This window comes from Gavialis gangeticus, unplaced genomic scaffold (genome assembly GCF_001723915.1).
Source record: "Gavialis gangeticus isolate Ggan-Ray unplaced genomic scaffold, GavGan_comp1, whole genome shotgun sequence".
NCBI lineage: Eukaryota > Metazoa > Chordata > Crocodylia > Gavialidae > Gavialis > Gavialis gangeticus.
In genome coordinates this window covers 63,655,840-63,674,160 of record NW_017728994.1, presented here as the reverse complement: position 1 = coordinate 63,674,160, position 18,321 = coordinate 63,655,840, and positions in this window count along the sequence as shown.

Below are 18,321 nucleotides of genomic sequence, written 5' to 3'. Positions count from 1 at the left end.
TGCTATAGTTTTGTAACATTTTGTTGACTCTGGCTGACCGTACCTGAGAGATGGAGAAAGCTGGGAACTAGAGTAAGCTGTTTGGAATGTAGGCACTCTGCCCTGCTACCACAACCTTTGAAGAAAAAAACCCCAACCCTCTTCTGGGAGCTGACCAAACAGAAGGAGCTATCTGAGGTAAGGATGCTACAGATCACTGGGGAAACCAGGGATAGAGAAAACCCAGGGAAGTGAAGCCAAAGGCTTGCCTACCACGATGCCATGCCGGGTCTTCGGGGAGAGGGAGACTAAATGAGGCTCCTTCTTAAGGAATCTTGAAGCAGAGCTTCCCCTGAAAAGGCATGACCTATGGCATTTGTTGAGTCTTCCAAACGTTTCCTTTTGGGGGATATTCCATACATATCACTATTGGGAAAACGTTTTACTCACCCTTCTGTTTAGCTTGTATATTGGGCAATATGAGCATTTACTTCCATTTTCTGGGGCTCAGTTCTACAAAGTGTGAGTAATCGGTGGTGCTGATCCAGCTGAGCACTTAGTCATGCCCCTGGTAGTCCACAGGTTTCAACAGGGCTAGATGTCTGCCTAAAGTTAAATACATGGTTAAGCACTTTGCTGCATCAGTGCCAGAGTGGTCAACATCTAATAGGCTGAAGTCCTTGTAGATGCTTCTTTGGCTTTAAAATGGCGCAATACTCAATAATTAGTCATTTATGATATATTCTGTCCCTATCCATCACATTCGCTGCAGAGAAGTTTGATCAGTATCTGCTTACTTTGTCTCCATCTCTCCCATTGCATGCATCATTCATTATCTTTGCACTCTCTACTAAAGAACAGTAATTTAAAATAAGTTATAAAAAGAAAAGATAGAGTGACAGGCATATAGATGAGCTGATTATGAGCTTTCCTTCAATTCAGTAAAACGTTGACAAAGGAAGTGCAGGAAAAGTAATGGTTGATTGATAGGGATAAATCTGGTACATGCATTCTACACCATGCAAGGCCCTCATTGTGTTGCTGAATTCCTAAGATCTTGACTAGGCACAGGCAGTCAAAAAGCCTGAGGCTGAATTGATTCATTCTTTGCAAGTTAGTCTAAACTGCACAGATTAAATTGAAACAGAAGTGAACAAACATTTACCTTTGATACAGGAAATGCAGCCATAAGCCTACAGTGGATCAGGCCAGAAGCTGGGGGAGGAGGAGCACTAAAGCACAGCTCTCTGGCTGTGTTCATGTCCTTTTCCTGCTGCTGCTGAGGTTTCTGGGAGTTATGGTCCAGAATTACAGCAGCAGGACTCTGCAGGATTGCTCATCACTTCCTCTTCCTGCTTCCAGGTGCCCCTGGGATTTGTAGTCTATAGTTCCAGTCAGCATACAGTAGGTTTGAGAGGGGGAAGGGTGTTTAACCCCCCTCCCTGGCCCCAGACCTCAGCTGGAGTTTTCCTGCAGGGAGCAAGGCAATTCCCCCTGCAGACTGGGCTGCATCCCCAGCTGGACTTGTCCCGCTTCTCCACCTGTCAGCTAGCCCTCACTGCTCCAGCTAGGGAGCAGAGGTACAGGGCCAGGCCTGCTCTCTGGCTGAAAAGCATGCTGGGATGCTGAAGGACTGTGATTTAACTTGAACGAGAAAGGTGGACCAGAAGTTTCATAAATCAGTTTGACCTAAATCAGTTGAGTCTGATACTATATTCAACCAGGTTTATCTTAAACCAGTTTCAGCCATTTTGAAACTGGTTTATGTGTCCTGAGCTTCTTTCTGTTGCAGGTTTAAACCAGCTTCTGATCACTTAAATTGGTTTATATGTAATGTCTGTCCCTAGCCCTAGTGATGAATAATACAACAGCGCACAAAGCATTTTCCATTGACATTGGCACTAGCATTTGAGGTGCTGAACACCCACAGCTCCCAGTGACTTCAAAGAGAATGGAGGGCACAAGACCCCTCACAGTACTGGGACTTACCAGCTGTTTTATTATATACAAACCCACTGGAGCAGCTGCAGCTCTCAGACATCAATTACTAATTTAAATATTTACTTCACTTTCCAATCTCCTATTTAACAAGCATCACCAGACCTCATCCCTGTAAAATATTATCACTAGCTACTGCAACAAGCATCAATTAAAATGAAATGTTTTTACATACACAAAGAACAAGTATCACACTGTAATCTCAGTTTTGAAGGCAGACTGGCTCTTTCTAAGTGCTGAATGGGTAAAATATTGTTTCTCTTAATATGGTAAACCACACGTTATGTTTGTACACAGTACAAATTGAGCTTTCCGGCTAAAATGACAGATGAGGAAATTATTGTCCTTCCCTAATCTCCTTCAAAGTTTGTGGATGGCATTAATTAACATTAATGGGAGAGAATGCTGCAGTGGTTTGGGGCCTATTCAGTTATGAGCCAGACAAGCCCACAGAACAAAGCATAAACATTGTGCTGATCTTCTGTACAGGGTGGGACTGGCAGAGTTCAGGTTCTTTGCAGTTAATATAAATGATCACATGGCTAAAGCACAGGACCGAGCTACAGGAGATAGGCAATGAGACCAGATACAGACATTACACTTTTACCAGTACAAGCAATTGAAAATGGGTCTATACCTGTAACAGAATGGAAGTTCGGGACACAAAACCAGTCCTTACCCACAACAGAACAGAAGTTCAGCACATATACACTGGTATAAAAATGGTGGAACCCAATTTAAGATTTGTCCCGCCCCATCCTTCCCCCCCAAATGGAAACGTGTGTTCTGTTCACTACTGATCTAAGCTACACTGCTTACAGAAAACTGAGTAAACTTCTATCAATTCCACCTCAGGCTTTTTGAATGTCTGTACCTAGCCTCAGTTTCTACATCTAATACATATATTAGGCCAATTACAAGAGCATGTCTACACCTTGCCTCAGCAAAGCACAGCAGAATCATCCACCTCAGTGGAAGCACAAGATGGCAATGGACTCATCACTAGTGGTCCCCTGAGAAAGCATGCCTTTTAGTAGAAGTGATCTCACAGGCACAGGGGCATTCTCTGAGAACTACATATGTGCCCAGGAGTATTGTAACACACCTATATTGTATCTATTTCCAGGTTTATCACACAGGTCTCCTCCTTCCACAGTCTGGAGGTCATATAGAGATGGCCTAACCTCTCTGTTAGCCAGTCTCTCTTCTTTTAAATGGGTGTACAAGCCTTGTATTATTAAGACCTCAATGGGTTACTATAAATATAAATAATAGTATTATCACCATCCCACTTAACTTATCACAACCAAAATGTGAGGATGTCTTTTAAGGGTAATTCAGGCCTTGAAACATCCCCACTCATCCAATTCCCCAATTGAAGGTATTTGATAGTTTCATAGATGTTAGAGTTGGAAGGGACCTATTAGACCATCGAGTCCGACCCCCTGCCCTGGGCAGGAATGAGTGCTGGGGTCAGATGACCCCAGCCAGGTATCTGTCTCATCTCCTTTTAAATACCTCCAAGGAAGGGGACAGCACCACCTCCCTTGGAAGCTTATTCCATATTTTGGCAACCCTCACTGTAAAGAACCTTTTCCTGATGTCCAATCTGAATTTGCTGGCTTCCAGTTTGTGGCCATTATTTCTAGTTACCCGGACTGCGCCCTGGCCCCAACTGTATCCCCTATTTCTTGCTGGCCCCCACGATGAGTTTGTAGGCAGCTATGAGATCACTGCTCAGCCTCCTCTTGTGGAGTCTGAAAAGGTTCAGGTCTCCCAATCGGTTCACATAGGGTTTTTTCTGTAGGTCTTTAACCAGACGAGCGGTCCTCCTCTGAACCCTCTCCAGGCCATGCACATTCTTCCTGAAGCACCATTTGTGTCATCTTATTAGGAAAGGTAGATTTATGCTACATACAAATAAAATATACCTGGTTCAGCAAATTAAGATGAGGGTTTGAAAAGGTTGTCTGCATTTAATAAATGTGTAAGAAGAGCAACAAAGGAAGATTTATAAACAGTTTAAGAATTCTCCCAACTTTTGCCTGCTAAATCCATTTGTTTATTATGACTTCAGTATTGATTGTTGTTGAAAAGGACTGCTAGGCAGACAGATTTGCTTTATCTCCAACTTAAAGCATGGCAGAATTCATTGAAAACAATGGCTAGAATATTTCTCAGCAATGAGAAATTTACTAGATGGGCATGATCATTCCTACTATAAAATTCATTTTATCCTGCTCAATGCACCATGCATATTTGCCTTAGTGCTGTAAGAACCTGATCGGCAATTCAGTCATCTTTTGTGACCGGAGCTTTGTACAGTAAAAGCTGCGCTATCCGGCATCTTACAAGCCGGCACATTCTACTAACCAGCATGCTGGCTTGTAAGATAAAGTGAAACCAGAAGTGCCCACCGCAGCACTTCTGGTTTCCCTGAGCCCCCACGGCCGGGGGCAAAGCAGCCTATGCTGCCGAGCCCCCATGGCCCAGGGGCATAACAGACTGCGTGAGGCTGTGCGGGGCCCACCTCCCTGTACCATGGGGCCCACAGGGCCTGCAGGATGGGCAATGATGTGGTGGGAGGGACGGAGATGCCATGAGAGGGGTGGAGGAATACCCCAGATGTGGCAGGAGAAACGGTGGCCGGGGCCACTCAATTAACTGGCATATTTTGTTATCTGGCATCCCCCATTCCCAGGGGATGCTGGATAACAGAGTTTTTACTGTAAATGGAAGAGCTCAGTAGTTACAAAACTGTAGAAAATATTTTTTTTTTCTCTAGTTGGAAAATTTTTGATTATCTTAAAGTTTCAGACTTGATTATTGCACATTTTGAAATATATGACATTATAGTTGGATAATAATAAATTCAGCAACACCAGTACTGTTGGCCCCTCAGCCATGTCCTGGATTAAATGAATTTTACACAAGGAAATGCCCCTGTGCCTAAGATCACTTGTACTAGAAGGCATATTTTCCCAGGGGACTGCAGGTGATGATGATTCTACTGCTGTCCTCTTTTCAGGGGTCATTAATTTTATCACTGAAGCCTCCACAGATGGAGGGGATTCACTAATTCATTGAATACCTTGACTCTTTTAGCCATTTATCTTTCTGAATACCATCTTGTTATTGTCCTTCTGGCCGCTGTGGTGAATTCTTGCCATTGCACCCATCCACCATCCTTCAGAGGACTTTTCACCTCAGAAGTCCTCTGCCAGAAGTTTCTCTAGAAAAAAAATGTCATAACCCTGGGTGAACAGGGCCACATTTCTTAACATTTTCAACATTTTCTTGCCCTTTTAATGTAGCTTGGTTGTTTATTTTTAAGGCACTGTATTAGTTTTCTTTACCAAGACCAATTTTCATATAAATTGCAGGGATATAAATTGCCAAACTAATTCACTCTCATTTGGGGGGAGTTTTTCTAAAGTACACAGGGCAATAAGTTCTCCGAAAGCTCTTGAGATTTAATGAGAGCTGGGTGCATAGAGGCACCTTTGAAAACCTTTGCCTTACTTTCCAATTACTTTCTGAAAGGTAGACAGAATTGTTAGCACCATAAATGAATTTGGACTGCCACAACTAAGCAGTGAAGAAGCACTGGAAGGTGGGTTAGCATGCCTGGAACAGATGCAAGAAATAAGTATGTGCCTTTTGCAACCAGACGATAATTCAAGAAAGCAATTAAGACAATAGCTTATGTCACAGTTTGGTAGCCAGGAGGCAATTAGTTTATATCAGGCTATTATTAAGCTGTTATTTTTATAACAAAAAATGCATATATGTCCTTTTAAGTTCTAAACAGTTGAAATAATGCTACCATAAATACAGTTTATTATTATATTTGTATATATTATCTAGCACACTGATGCATTGACCTTCTACTGAAGCCCTTTAAGTGCAACAAAGATAGGACTAACAAGAGCAATAATAACTTAAATATGTTTATCTAAAAATATAAGGTGTCATGGCAGCCAAGGGCAAGAAGTAAGGAGTAAAACTGGGAGAGAAATGGTTTTCCTGTTCCATGAATGTTTCTGAGGTTTCAAAAATGTTTCAGTTCCATGTCAAAATGAAACCAGACAGCGAGAGAAAGAGACAGAATGAGTGAGCAAGTGACAGAGTTCTTTGCCTTCCCCAGCCCTGAATAGCTGTTGTTTTTAAGGATACTCATCTTGCATGTGAGAGACAAGTTTAGGGTCCCTGTTTTGCTTGAGTCAAACCTCAGTCTTCCATAGTCTAGGTAACTATCTCCCCCGTTCCCTTCACTGGCACTGGCATGACCCAGCCAATCCCAGCCCGCCTCACACGGCATAGCAGAAGTGGGCCCAGGGCCAGGATCCTCTCACCGGTGCTGCAGGACCTGTCCCATGCCATCCTGTCCCGAGCAGCACGGGGCTCAGTTGGCTCAGTCCCAGCTTTCCCTCCCTGGTGCCAACCCAGTTGGGTCCAACTTGTCCAGAGTAGCACGCAGCCGGAGCCCGGGAAGGAAAACCCATGGATTTCCCTCCCTGCTGCTGCCCTGGCCCAGCCCAAGTGGCACCCAGAGAGACAGCAGCTGGGTTGGCTTCGCTGCGTGCCAGGACAGGCCTGGCCAGGTCAGCACCGGCGAGGAGAAGCGGTACCTGAGCCATGCACCTGATGCTGCTAGGCTGGCTGAGCAACGTGTTGCTCAGGACCAGCCAGGCTGGGTGGGTGCAGGTAAGGGGAAGGGTGTGGCTGGGCTGAGCTGGCACACAGCTTAGCTGGCGCTTCTCCTTGCTGGTACCGACCCATCCGGGCCCATCTCATCCTGAGCAGCATGCAGGGAAGCAATGTGCCTCTCAGAACGGGACTGGACAGGACAGGCCCATCTGGGTCAGCACCAGGGAAGGAAAGTTACAGCTGAGTCAATTCCGAGTGGCACATGGCTCAGCTGTCGCTTCTCCTCACCAGTGTATCCTTGCCGGCGTAGCCTAGCCCGACTCCATAGACCCTTGCCAGCCCATATCCCGCACTCCTACTGCCCCACTTTGGGCCACAGTGGCACTGGCACTGGCCCCGAGACACTGGCACAGGCCCTGTGCTACTGCACGCCCACTCGCTTCCCCCCCACACCTCCACTTTCTCCACTTTCCTGCCCACCCGCTGGCCACTCTGCACCACATGGCTCCTGGATACATGGCTGGACTGTAGGACTCAGCAAGAGCTGGCCCAGCCTCAAGGACTGGGGTAATCACCTACGGTCCTTTCCTGCTCCACCCCCCCCCGCCTTCTTACCTGAATATCCCACTCTGGCACAGGCCCAAACATCCCCACGGTCCCAGGCCAGAAGCTTCTGTTCAGCAGGGGCTTCTGGCTGGGGAGGCACAGGGCCCAGTGAGCCCTGCTGTTGCAGGAGCCTGCCATGGCTTTCCCTGGGTCCTACTGCCCCTGGTTCCTGTCATCTATCACTGATAAGTGTTGTAGGGCCTTGCTCCCCAGTGATGTCAGGTTGAGATCCAGATTTGGAACCACCTATGTGTTTTGGTTGCTGCTCCTACTTTCCTGCCATGCCTTAGATGTTTTGTTTTTCTTGGGAGACAGTCCTGATAGGTGGCCCATGGAATATCACACCTGGGTTTCTTCATGGGGCTCCAACCTCCCCTTTACCTCACTCTTACCACATCCACGGTCAAGGCAGACACCACTCTCTGCAGGTTCTGCTCTTGGATGATCCTGTCTCATCTGCACCGCAGGTCTCCAAGGGTCAGTAACCTTCTGGCCATCAGTCTCTTGAAGAACATCCTTTGTCTATGGACTGTGGCCTTGGCAAATAAACATACCCCAGTCTTGGGTTAACCATAAACTTAGAAATACAATGAACACAAGAGATCAGCGTCCGCCAATGGGTCCCTGGGATCTTGCCTCCCAGGCCTGTCATCCCACTTGGGGCTTCTTGGCTCCCTTCTGCCAAACAGTTGTGTGGGAGTTGCGGCAGCTCTCTGCCAGGCCTTGGCCAGCTCTCTTGGGAGGGCCTCCTTTGGGTTCCTGCCCCTTCCACCTTGGCCCCATCTGAGGTTGAGCTATCTGGGTCCCACCAGCTGGTGCTACCCATATCTCTCTCCCTGCAGTTTCCCCAGTTTCCCTGGCTCATCTCTCCAGAAAGGCTCCTGGTTGAGCTGGAGTCTCTCCCTCACTGAGCTTCATGACACTCTGCGACCCTCAACCTGCCATGCTGCCCCTGCATGCCACCCTCCACTACATCTCCCAGGTATCCCCTTGCAGTCCTGACCACCCATGTTGGCATTGCGGCAGGCCGCTTCTCCCCAGCTGCACTTCCCAGTATCCCTCTGCTCCCGGGCCTTGGATTCCCCCAGTCTCCTCCCAGTGTCTCATTGCTGGCATTCGGCTCTCTCCCTCTCCTCCCTGGGCTTGGATTCCCCAGGTCTCCTGCCAGCATCTCCCTACCGGTGCTCAGCTCTCTCCCTCTGCACTCCCCAGCCAAGTCCAGATGCTTTTTAAGTAGCCCATGCCTCTCTTTGGCCATGCCTCCTTCCCCTGCTGATCTGCAGGCTCAGGCAGCACCAAAACTGTGTTGCCTGCTCTCACCGTCTTGGCGTCTCTCCCCAGTTGTCACTCCTTGCTGCACCTGTGGTAAGTATCAGAGCACGTCAGGGGGCGGGTGGCATGGAGCGAGTTGTGGGGGGGCTTTTGCCTCCCCTTTCACATCATCTTTGACAGATATCAAGGGGCAGATAAATGTTAATTTTCTAGAATTTTTAGGGGTCCCATGGGCTGGATAGAATGGCCTGGTAGTCCAGATGTGGCCCATGGGCCATATTTTGCCCACCCCAGCTTAGATGTTCATAGAAAACAAGCACAGTGATTTCAGTCCTGAAATTCAGTAGAAGCCTGAGCTCTAGGCAGGAATTATTATTGATGGTAATGGCATTTTAAAAAGTGAGGAAATATTTCTCTGGTTTTATATTTCACTATGGGCCTAGATCTAATGGTATTGCTACTTACGGCTCTGTGAGTTTTGAAGTGATGTCACTGTGAAGCCTTCTGGTATGCCTGGGAGCACAAGACTGGATTAGCAGAGAATGCACTGCTATTCTGTGAACACAGATGTTTTCCATTCTGTTCATACAGATATTTTATTTTAGAAAAACATCATTTTAATAGTACAAAAAGTAACTGCTGCATCCAATGAGGATCATGTGTTTATAGGATCATAAAAGTGAAGATGTAGCCTAATCTTAGGAGGGTATTACCAAAATGCAGTTAGTATTTTACTGCTTGAAGAAGCGGAAATAAGCAAATCAATAAAAAATAAATGACATGGGGGGACTTTCTTTTAAAGAACTGCTCAAATGATAGCTAGTTTTTGTGCAGCCAGTTGGTGAACTGTAAATGTCTCATTCCTTCCAGTTACCAAGCCCCGAGGTTCAGCAGGAGAAATTGGGACATACTATTTACTTCTTCATCACATGCATTTTTCTGAACTTCCTAGCTTAGTCTTCCATTTTAACATACCTGTTTCTTTGACTCAAAGAAAAGCCAAACTCAAACATATGCTGCTTGTTCTGTGCATGCTACCTCTCCAATTGAAAGTAGTGTAGGAGACTAAATGCTGCTCCACTGAGAGGTGGAAGTTATTGATGCACTCACAACGCTGCACTTAAGGCAGCTATATTACTTCTGGTTCAGGTGGAAGAGCAAGGAATGGGCCTCATTTGTCTCAATATCTAACACTGTAGTTGAGCAGAGTGTGCTCATCCTTCCAGTTCAATCAGATCACACACACACCAAAAGCCACTCTCAGGGAAAGAACACAGATGTGACTCCAGGATCAGAGTTCCCTTTTAAAACATGGACCTCACTTCCAGGAAGGTTCAAGACATACATTCAGAGCTTTCCAGAGAAAGTCTCCTAATGGGAACTGACCAAGGCCCCAGTTCTAAATTAGTTTTGTTCTCATTTATCCAATTGCAGGATTGAGGACAATATTTGAAATCTCAGTAGACTTGGAGCTTCTGTTCTTAGGGAACAGGTTTTCTTATGTGTTCTGGAAAGGCCGATGAGTATAATGGGCTATGGCTCAAAAAAGCACTCTGAACCCCAATGGCAAGTCTTGCCCATCACCTAAAAAAATCCACCCTGATTTCACTATATTATCACTATCTCTATTTTATGGCTAGCCCTAAAAGGGTACTATTGATCTCCTCTCACAACTTCTAACTATATACACACACACGCATGTGTACTCTCTCCCCCCCCCCCCCCCCCCCACCTCTCTCTCTCTCTCTTTCAGGTGAAGGTAAAGTTATAGAGAGATATCATCAGGCTCACCTCTGTCATCTTTCAGTAATTTTAAATAAATAGATTAAAAATGCAAGAATTTTTAAAGCTAAACTTAGTCAGACCTCTGAAAATGCAGACACTCAGTGTTATTGTCGCTAACACACATAACTCAGGGGTACTGATAAAATCTGAAATTCATATCTAGCCCAGATAGAAAGTACACTATTCTACAACTTTTCATTCTTAGAATAGCTCAGTGTTTATCACCTGTTAACTCCAATTTTTCTGTCAGATTTCTTCAGTTGTGAACCATAGCTTCAACCATAACTACTAGTACCACAAAACTTAAATCACATTCACGACCTGCTGAGTCCAATATGTATAATGAGCAAGCCTCTAGTGACACAATAAATAAGAATGACTTGATATGAAAAAAATAGAAATCCAGGAAATTCTGGGGGAAAAATGTGAGGTTTGCATCTGTCCCCCCCGCCCCAAATCAGCAGAATTGATGTAGAAAGAAAATAGGTTTTAATTTTTTCAGCTCTTGCACATACAATTATTTTTTTTAATTATTTATTAGCTCATTAAATTTAACTGCTTTTGCAGCAGGAATGCCAGTTTTTTTTACAGAAAAATTCACAAATCCCTAAAAAAAAATCGCAAAAGGCCAGTGTATTTTAGCTAGCAGCAATATAAATAGCACTTTAACCAATTTAATGACTTGATTTAATTTTTATTTTATTTTAGAAAGCAAAAGCTGTGCTATTGTGGCATGGGCAATACATAAGAAGAGCTCAGGAGAAAAATAAAAATAACTCCTATCACCTTGAGGCTGTGCATATATAAAATTAAAACTAAATCTGCATGATTTGCTGCCTTGTCAAATTTATGGTTGACTTAAAGATTCAGGATATATTTTCCTACAGATGGAAGCACAGGATCATTATATTGAACCTGTTTTGGAACATACAATAGGTCCAAAATTGTTCAAAGCAAATATTGAAATAAATGCAGCCCTGGATTCATTCTCTTTGGAGCTGAGACACTGAGGCCATCAGCTGAAGTGCGCTTTAGGTTCCTCTGTCTTCAGGCACTTCTGCTCATGTAAAGTCCCACTGACTTGGGGAGGAGAAAAACTATCTGAATATTGCCAAGCCACCCCCTCTTTCCATTAGGCAAATAGGGGCACCTATACATGAGCAGTGAGGCTGCTCCAATGCACTGTAATTACAGTTTTGTCCGAGCAGACTTGATTAATCAAGTCTGCCGGAGCATGGTAATTACTGCACTCCAGCACACTCTAGCGTCTCATGTATAAGTAAAGCTCGTTTAATGAGCATTAGTTAAAGTGCCCCCTGCCACCATTTTTAAGCATGGGGGCGCTGATACATGAGACGCTTCAGGCACTTTACTTAGAGTGGCTCTTGGAGCTGCTCTAATTAAGGCGCTCCGTGCCCCACTCCTGGAGCACATGTGTAAACACCCATAGGACTGTAATTTTAAATGATTTAAGCCACCCATGCTGGGTTCTGCAGTTCAGCCACACCTCACACAGATAAACTGTGAAGAAGTGTTTCTACAGCATGTTAACACTCAAAGACCTAACAAGGCAGTTCACCATTCGGGATGACAATGGCACGTGAGGTACCAGCCACAGCACAGCTGCTGGAAATAGCATAGCAGTCAGAAGAGCAGTAGAGATGGCTGCTATTTTTGTGCCCCTATTCTCTTGTCCCCTCAAAAAATCAGTGCCCAGCGATGGTGAACCAATCCCCCCCACCCCGCCTTAGTTATGCTACTGCTAGCACTTTCAGGCCTTAAGCAGTCAAACAGCAAAATCAGCATCATCCCAAGACTCAAGTTTTCTGCCATCTTGGTATGGACCTGGAACATTGTACAGGGTAAGGTTTGCTGAGTAGTAACCCTCTCCTCATTTCTGTTATTTAGAGTGATAAATTAGAGGAGTAGCTACTCTAATTAGAGAAGTGATGAATTAGAGAAGTAGCTACCTTAGTATACAGACCAGAAGCTATACAAAATGCTATCTCAGTACTTCGCTGTAAAATTGATAGCAATAACAAAGCCCTTCAAGAACCTGATGGTGTTTCTCATGCATTTCTCCCTTTTGCCAGGATTGCTGTCCCTGAGTGACGGTTTCCTGACATGCACAAGATCAACGGACATTACAAGGTTTGCTCTCTTTTTCAGGAGCTTTCTGAAAGCTCAGTCTCAGTCAATAGTAGCCCTATGTGTGCTTTGCTGCCTTAGAGGCACAAGTACAATTTGCTTGGGATGGCACAGATGTTTCCCTCGATCTTTGAGCACCTAGGTAATACTGTAGCTCCTAGTCCAGAATTTCTCTTGCTAACCTTCGCAGATGCTGAGGCAAAGAAAAAAGGTTTCTTCTGAACATAGGATCATCCAGAGGATCATAGAAGGTCGGCTGGCACAAGTACACTTGAGAGCACAATTGGATACTTCACTAAGAAGAAGTTGTTCCTAGATGGTGAAATTCATAAAAGGCTGTGGGGAACCCATAGGGAAAAATTAAATCTTGATACAGTTTTTTATGCATATATTTTGTCCCTGGCTATAAGCAGGAACTCTCAAAGCCTGCAGCAAGCTACATAGTTTGCATACATGTAGGTCTGAATTATCTCCATTTTCTCAGTAACGTATCCTTCTTAAACCAGTTATGCAGCTTTTTCTGCAGGAATTACAGGCATCTAATTTTTGGTTGCATTATATGAGCAATAGGCATCATACGGCAATAGACAATCTGGCACAACCATGTAATTTCTCCTTTATATTACTTATTGATATGGAATTCTCAAGTACATACCTCGGTCATTGAGAGTTCAGTGCTTCTTAGAGTGGATTTAGTTTAGTAAATATTTTATGTCGTCTGAAATGTTCACTAGATGAGATATTACTGTGAACAAATTTTGGTTGATTATTTATTAGGGAGCAAATAGGTTACAGGCATCATTAACAGATTGAAGCACCTGATTTGATGTATGTTTACAACGATGCAAAACCAAACATTATTCAAAGATACTCGATTCAACAATCAGTTGCTTTTTAACTGAGGAATGGATTTGCTATAATTCTGAAGTGTTCACTTAGGGGGCTCCTATTTCATTCAGTGCATCATGCAGCTCATTGACTGCAGGATGAAGAGAACATGCAAATAATTACATACTTTTTAACTGTTACCAAAATAAAGGCTAGTAAAAAATCCAAATTGTGAAGTTTTTTGAAAAAAAAGGACAAAATAATGAAAATATTCACAAAAATCTCCCCATTTTTCATCCAGTCTTAGCTATAACTCCCTGTGAATGTCTTGAGATTGCCAATCTTTATGCCACTGTAATGAAATTAGTTGTCTGAGTGAAGCAAATGTGTACCTGATACATACTTTATTTGCATGTTCCTGTGTACAATACATGTATTATATAATAATAATAATGTAATATATATGTAATATATCTGATTGACCAGCCCCTCCCCTTTATGCTGTCCCTTCCTGTTCCTTCCCCACTTCAAACCAAGCCATAAACATTGTGACAGCTTCACATGACATTTCTAATAGGCAAATGTGAATTTTAAAGACTGGGTTATGGAGAATTTTAAGTGTTTGACATTTTAAATAAAATGAAATTTGATGACTCCAAATCAACATGAAATATGCTGGTGAAGTTCTCTGCATGCAAGTTTGCAATGGTACCCGTTATGCCCAGACCCAGTAATTAGGTGACTATCTGCAAGTGATACCACAACCCCTCAAACTTATATAATACATCTCTGTAAAGAGACCCCATTCCTGAGGAAGTAATAAACATAAATTGTGGAATCAAGTCCTCCAAAATTCTCTTTTCATTCAGTCAAAACTCCCCTTGAATTCAATGGTAAGGAAGACCTCCCGAAGAGCAAACAAGCAGCTTGTCTTAAAGGCGGTATTAGCAGCAACAACAAATCCTCAATCTCTGTATCCTGAATTTGAAATAAATTGTTGCCATGTGAAAAGTTCTGTTTTTGTGCACTATTAAGCTGCTACCTCTCTCTTTGGCCCTTTGCTTCCAAAGCTTGTAGTGCTCTGCATCTCAAAAGAGCTCAATAGAAGAATAGACTAAAGAGATTTACGCTTGAGTGTGATATGTGGGTTTGTGTTCGCCTACAGTTGCAGGATATTGATTAAAATTAATGGCTATGTTGTGTTTGAGAGGAAACTCTACAGCCATTTCTGCTACTTTCTCTGGCTCTCAGACTAAGGCTAAATTCACAAAAGAGATTTAGTTTTTAATAATACTCAGTATTGTGAGACATAACTTTTGGAGGCCCTGCTACCCTGTGGAAACTACAAACCTTATACATGTGGAGAGCTAGGGGAGGAAGCTATTAAGATATATAATAGTATATAGTATGATCCAGGCTATAATTGCTATATTTCCTAGGAGCTATTTAGAAATACCACTGGGAGTGCTGGGGGTGCCTCTTCCAACTCAGGATTCACAGCTGTGTAACCTCTCTTGAAGTTAGGAGCCTAAACCAAGTCAGCCTTTCTCACATAAAACTGAAGGCCTGCTGCCCCTGTAAACCAAAAACTCCCCTGGCTATTAGCTGCAATGTGGAAGAGCCAAATTCAAATCCCTCCTCTCATTTGGAGCACTAATTTTAATTCAGGTCTTCTTCCTCAGAGGTGAGTTCTTTAATCACCAAACTATTGGGAAGACTTGAGTGAAGCCATCTCTGGCTGAAGCCGTTCCACTTCACGTGACATATTTAATGATCCACTGGTTCTATTGCCTGGTATTTGTGCAAGATATCTTCTAGCTGTATCGGTCATAGCCAGAGAGCCTTTGTTCTTTCTTGCTGTATAAAGACTTTATCCTAGATTATCTAAGTTATTGAGATATTTAACTCCCTTAGTTCAACCTTGATATTCAGCAGGGCTCCTAAACTCAGACTTTGTCATGAGTTTACATGAACGTATTTATGAAAGAATGGCAAACATCCTACTGAGGTCAATAAAACCAGGATTTCATCTTCTGTGTCTAATCATTCTCTGACTCTTAGACCCCCAACTGCTTAACACATGGAGGGTTGTGTTAGTGTACAGAAGTGGTCATTAATCATCACTGGGAGGTTTCTATGTTTAATATATATCTAGTCTTAGTCATTACTCTCCCATTGGATTTTCTTCTTTCTGCTTGCCCCCAGAGCAAGCCTTTTGAATTTTATCAGGCTTGGTTTTGGTTCCTATCAATGTCTTATTAGTCATCACAAGGACCTACAACTCCAGTTTCTCTCCCTGGACTGCCCCTTTGTGGGGAGGGGTGGTACACAATTCTGTCTTTGCCATTTAATCACCTCTGGAGGATATTTAAATAATCAGAGTAGTTAGCTGGTGTGGGAGGATTCATTCTGGCTCATTAAGGGTCTGACCCCCTCTCATAGTCCAGCAGAAAGATTATGAGCTTTAAAAGACCTACTTTTCTGGGTTCACTGTCAGGTAAGAGCCATTTGCAACAGCTTTCAAAGCCTTTCATGTAATTCCCATTCTCTGTTAGAGTCAGATGTTGCTCAAGAGCTACTGTTTCAGCCTAAAAACACTTTCTCTTGCAATTTATATATCAATGTGCTAATAGTTTTAGTCAAATAAGTAAAGTTGGGGGTGTGGGAGTTGGGAGGTGGAAATGGTTTTTTTTTTCTATTGCCAAATTTCTATAACCTTATTTGTTTACACTGTGTCCCCCTTTGGCCTGGTAAAATGGAAATTGCCTGCTAGGGGCTCTGCCACTTGCTTCATTACTGCATTTCTCAGTCTTTAGAGTATTCATATTTTTTTCTAAAGTGGAAGACATTGGTCCCTAGTGGCGCAAACATATCTCCTGCATCCAGCAGATTTCATTTGTCTTTAGATACGCCACTTCAGTGCTTAACACCCTTTCAAACTATTGTGCTTTCCTAAATATGGGCATACTAACTAAAAATAGACTCTTCGGTGCCTATTTATGCCTGCTTTTGCCTACAGCGTTCCTCTTCACAGCCATACTTTACTCTTTTTGGGGGGTTGTTTTTCTACAGATTCACCTTGACTGTCCTGCTATATTCAAAGCTATGACTGCTCCTTCCAGCTGTGTTTCCTATGAGTGTCCTTCTCATTCTTCAGATGAGGATTCATTTGTGTTGTTTATTCCAGTTCAATCCTACTTTGGAAGTAGGATGGTTTAAACCAGGAGTGCCAAAGATACAGTCCGCAGGCCACGGGGGTCCTATCATCCGGCCTGCAGTGCTGCCCATGGGTTCTGGAACAGACCCACAGGCCTCATGCTGTGAGTGCTAGATTGGCCCTGTATGCTGCATTTGGCACACAGGACTAAATGCAGCATGTGGGGTTGGGGCTGGCATATGTAGGGTCAGTCTGGGATGCATGCTGCATGTAGAGTGTCAGGCTGGTCCAGGGTGCACACTGAATGTGGTGCCTGTGCTAGACCAGCTCTGCATACTGGATGAGGCATGTGGCTGGTCTGCAGGCCTGATCTGGCCCATTGACTTTCCCTATGCCACACATCCAGCCCATTTGGTCCACAGGGCCTGATGAGTTTGACACCCCTAGGTTGAACCCTAAAATTCAACATGCCATATAAAACAGGTTGGGTGCAAGACAGTGCCTCTACAATGGCACTTGGCTTCTTCTGGTTCATGATAGCCTCTTGACAGTAGTTTCTGCAGAAGTTATACAGACAAGGGCTCTGAGAGTCCATGGGGATAAAAGTAGTCATTGCACAGCATACCTTAGAAAGCTGTGGCTTCTGTTTTAGTAACACAAGACTGGAAAAGACCACCTGAGCCATCAGCTCTAATCCCCTCTAATAAGAGGCAGCTATAATAGTATTATTATTATGATGATGTATATAACAACAACAAAAACAACAATACATTGTAATACTTTCACCCTGCCTCAGTCCCTAATGCCCCATAATAATTTCTATAATTCAGAGGAACATTCTGGTCATGATTTGGAGCTCTTCTGTGAGCAATCAGTTTTTTGGCAATGATCATGAAAAAATTCCTCTGCAGAAAAGCAATAGTGGTAGGAAGCAGTTTTTGATGCTTAACAGGCTCTAGCAATGGTTGGAGACTTTCTCCTGAAATGGGTTGACTTTGATGCAACTTTCGTTTGGAAGGTTTCTCAAGTCTGGGATGGACTTTCAAGGTCAAAAAAGAATTAGGGTGTGCCACCTCAGAACAGCCAAGAACCTGATGGGTGGGCACCGGCTTGCCCTATGTGATACTCCGTTTCAAGTTCTTGCTCTAAGTAGGAACTTGTATTAGTTACTGTAGAGAGATGTATGTCTCCCACAATCTAAATAAAGCCCTAAATACCAAGCTGTTTGAGGTAATTTTGTCTAAATCTGCATTTCTTTTTCTTTTCTTTTTTTGCAAAAAAAAAAAAATAAAAGAAAGTTGATTTCACCCCTGTAGAGAACAAAGACCTGTAGCATCCTCAGCGTCTCTCTCCAACACTGAACTTTCATTTATTAGCTAACACTAATAAACACTGCATGTATTCAAAAAGAAGATACTGAACAACTTTCCCAGGTTTGACATTGCTGACAGGCAGCCAATCTGTGGATCAGAATGACAGCATTATTTTATCATCTTTAAAAGCCTTTTTGATTTCACTTAATTTCTTGACTGTAAAAAAAGCCCATTTTTTTTTTACAAAATGCTTTATATTTACTCTTCCCTGATGCTCTCACTCTGTACAATCAAAATGAGAGGTACTCTCGAGATTGAGCGCCTTGCTTTTTTCAGAGGATGCTGATATTAGCTCTCTATACCAGTTTTATCTCCACAGTGATGTTAAATTCACCTATCAGCGCCAAATAACAGAGTGATTTCCAAGCTGTCTTCAGCATTGAGGGCACAGTTCAGATCCTGCTGGCCTCAGTTGGACTGTTGCAAATCGACTCTGGTGGAACAAGGATTTGGATCTTAGTGCCAAACATCCAAACGGAGCAGGGTGGAGAAAGGAGGAGAACAATGGACTTTGATAAGCTTATG